This window comes from Malus domestica, chromosome 02 (genome assembly GCF_042453785.1).
Source record: "Malus domestica chromosome 02, GDT2T_hap1".
NCBI lineage: Eukaryota > Viridiplantae > Streptophyta > Magnoliopsida > Rosales > Rosaceae > Malus > Malus domestica.
In genome coordinates, this window is record NC_091662.1 from 37553441 (window position 1) to 37557578 (window position 4138).

The following is a 4138-nucleotide window of genomic DNA, read 5'->3' on the forward strand; positions in this document are numbered from 1 at the left end:
CTAACCAACAATCCTTAATAACTTTCTCATACGGTGCTCAACTTGGGTATATGAATATACCACAGTGATCTACTCGACGTCACGGACGTCGACATATTTTTAAAATAATTCTTTACTGTAGCACGCGCCCCCACGCGCCAAGGAAGGCACGGGTCCACGCGCGCCCACGCGCACCTTCTTCCTCGCGGGTTCGCCGGACTGGTTTTTCCGGTGGCCGGAAAACTGGGGAATTTTCAAATGCTTCGTTCTCCTTCGTTTCTCAACCATTTTCTTCGTATAATATATCAATTTAAAGCCCTCAACATGTAGAATCACAATATAGTACTTTTAAGCTTCAAAAACAACTAAATCTCACCGGAAAAATCCAAGCAAAACCGGCCAAACTTAACCCTCGTGATCCCGACGTCCAAATCCTTCCAACGAAGCACTCCGAGCTTCCTTGGGACCTCACTAAGCTCACTATGAGCTTGGATTGTCCTAAAAATCAACCAATTCAAAGCTCATGAACAGTACACATTCACGGCAACTTTAGAAACTAGGGTTTTCGAAGTGAAACTTACCTTAAACTGGTACCTACGTGATCGTGGAGTCCTCAGGAGTGCAATGGTGGTTTTAAATCCGGCGTTGGTAATAGTTTTAGGTGGTTTTGATGGTTGCCCGTGTGTTCGAGAGGGTGAGAGAGAGAGAGTGAGGTCTGAGGAAGAGAGAGAGAGTATGAAGGACAATATACGGGAAATGGGGAGGGAAATAAGGAATGGGGATCCCACGTGGTCCTTTTCCAATCTCCAACTCTAAACCACAAAATTTTAACCTAAAAATCTAAGTTCCATCCTTATTAAATTCCATTTTATTTTCAAAACTTAGGAACCTAGATAATTATCAACTTGAGCTTCACATACTTAGTATTTCTTAAGGGCAATTTCGTCCATTCACAGCCACGAATGTAATATTTTGGAACGGGCTGTGACATGTACAAATAAGTTTGACGGTTGGATCGTTGAAAAAAGTTTTTGGACCGCCAGCAATAGATAATTTTGTAGTAGTGAAATCTTAAATTTATTTAACCGTCGATTGTCATTTACGCTTTATTCTTATTACTGAATTTCATTTTTAAAATTTTATTTTTTGAAAACATGATCATCTGGCAGATGTAAGAAGATGATATCACGTTTCGATATTTACGGTTAACTGAAATATGAGTCAATGTTATATAATTTGTAGAAACTTTATAAACATCAAGCAATATTTTCACTAACCGTAAAACTCTAAATATAATATCAACGATCCAAACCGTTCATCTACCTGCACCCTCTAATAGATCATGTTTTCAAAAAAGAAAATCTAAAAAAACGAAATTTGATGAGAACAATGAAGCATAAATGTAAACAACAATCAACGGTTAAATTTTGATCTATGAATTATATGATTATAGTGGCGAATTTCGAAGTTAAGCTCTTCATGAAAGTTATAAAGCTTGTCATTACGAGTGTTTATATATTTTTTTCTATATTTTTTTACACTTCTACATTAATTAAAAAACTATTAAAGACTTTAGGTAAGCGAAAATATACTTAAAACAAAATTGTGTTTTTATGTTTTGGATGTGATAATATGGAATGTATATACTTATTTAGTATTATGTTTTTCATTTGATTATTTATTGGTTTAAAATATATTTTCCTTAACGGGTAACGGATCGAGTCATATTACCTGTTAATATTATCGGGTCGATTTCGGGTCGGGTCATTTTACCTGTTTATTTTAATGGGTGTTACACGACACGACCTGTTAAGATATCAGGTATGACACGAAAACGACACGAACATGAAAAACACGACACGAATGCCAAGTCTAGTCCATTGGGTAGGGGAAATGACTATTTTGGAAATCTACACTCAAATCTTCACAGGTATTTCTGGATCTCCTTTCTCTTTCAATTTCATCTTCATTTTAATTTAATTTTTTTTTAATTTTTTTTTATTTTATTGAATCCATTGGGCATTTGGTTGCTGAGAAATGTAGGAAAAAGAAAGAACATAAATTGATGCATTTTTATATCCCAATTGAGCTTGATTCCGCTATTTCGAGTTTTTGATTAGTTAGCTCTAATTTGCTATGGTTAGTGTGGGGGCAACTCAGTTGCTTAATTTGAAACTTAATTTGGGATATACATGCAACCTGGCGAACTGAGACTGGTTCTGAAGTTTGAACGTTGGGTGTTTTGTGGTATTTTGCATAAAGGGTATTTTAGCTTCTGCTTTTCCGTACAAGAGGACCCCAGCTAGCTGGTTGAAGATCTCTACCTAGGATGTGAGAAAACCCCAACTCTTTTACTCTTGAATGAATTTGGGTTGTTTTAAATTTTGTTTGTTTGATGACAAAATGGGTTGTGTTCAGATTTGTTTGGCTTATGAGAAAATGGACTAATGTTTGAATATTTGGCTCAATTTTGTTCCCCATTGTTGGAAAATCTATGTTCATAGCCAATTAAGCTAAACGATTTATACATTTTGCCGAATGTAGTAATTGATAATTTTATTATTAATTAGAACATTTTTCGCTACTGCATTGTGATATAGTCTATGATTATGTATCTTTTATCTAACATTGAGAACCTAAATGACTGTTCCTTTTGTTTGGTAGTAGTTCCGTGGTTTTTTCAAACTTTCAGTAATCAAATCTTCAACTGTATTTTTTGTGTTCATTATCACTTAATCAGTTTTGTTTGGCCTCTTAATACACAATAAAGGGTGACACAGATATGTGTCTACTGTATATGCCTTTAGAAAAATTAATCAAAAGGGTTTCAAAACTTTGAGTTTTAACAATAAGGACAAAATAAAAGGTAAAGTGAATAGTATCATAATTGACTTTTTAGTGTAAAAATGTAATTTTTCGTTAAAGTGAACAATATTAGGTGTTTTTCGTTAAAGTTCCCTATGCTTTTTCCTATGTAATATGTGTTGGCTGAATAGAAGTTTAGTTATTTTTGAACGACTGATCGTTCCGGTGCATGACTAGAATCGTGATAAATACTAATGATGCACGCACCCGAGCTTCCGGTGCATTTGAGTTTGGATTGAAATTTACTGTTGATTCACAAATTTCTGATAAAACCCCAAGAAGAAATTTAGGACTGCATTGTATATTTTTAGGTCTTTTTAGGATTTTGGGGATTTTCATCTGGTTTGATATGTTCCTTCTTAGAAGCTTTGATCAGAGCATGCCTTTGTGTCAATTGTGATTGGGAAGATTTTGGCATGGGTTGAGAGTTAGCTTATTTTGTAAATTTTGTAAAGCCTGGTACTTAAAACGGCAGCTTTCCATTTTCTTTCTTTGCCGCCACCTTCCTTTCAGTATCCCAATTTTGTGGTTCCATCCATAAGTGTATTTATTGAAATATGCCTAATTGGATAAATGGTTCATATGATCATAAGCTACTCGAAAAATAACCTTGTGGTACAAAATTCGGATTTAAACTCTTGTGGTCTAAGTTTGTTAAGATTTATGCCCAAAATTAAAACTTTTGTCATTCATCTGTTAGTAACTTGCACGTGGGTCTCATGGGTAAGGCTAAGATGGTCATTTCATCCTTTCCATTTCATCCCTTTCGTTGTTGATCGCATTTTAGAATAATGAAACGATTTTAAAAAAAAAGTACAACTAAAATTCAAGGGATCAATATATATCAACACTTACATTTGGCATGATGCTTGCTTCTAGGTGGTTTTCCAACACCAGACGGCAAAATTTCTAGGTGAACCGAAATACTCATACAACTACCACTACCTTCTAGTTTAATCCACATTCGTAATTAACATAGTATTAATACCAAGATGATTAAATTTAAAATTTAAATAATCAAATTACAAAAGTTTAAGTTTTTGCAGTAAATTTTCACATACCAGGAGGATGCATTTTGAAGCCGACGAGCAGCAAGCAAATAAAAAAAATGGAACTTCAACTAAAAGTTTATGGTACTGTTGATTTTAACGAAAAACCATATTTTTACACTAAAAAGTTAATTATGATACTATTAACTTTATCTTTTATTTTGTCCTTATCGTTAAAACTCAAAATTTTCAAACTTTTTTTATTAGTTTTTCTTAAAAAAAAAAAGGCTTTTACCAAAATAAAA

The 4138-nt window shown here is 33.8% G+C and overlaps 1 long non-coding RNA gene across 1 annotated transcript; it reads right to left on the reverse strand.

The window, feature by feature from the left end:
- Window positions 1–229: 229 nt before the first annotated feature.
- Window positions 230–715, reverse strand: LOC139190674 (uncharacterized). The gene is made up of 3 exons (XR_011575019.1): window positions 561–715; window positions 356–477; window positions 230–270 (listed from the first exon to the last, which is right to left on the reverse strand). It is a non-coding gene; the product is annotated as an uncharacterized lncRNA (long non-coding RNA).
- Between the last annotated feature and the right edge of the window lie 3423 nt (window positions 716–4138).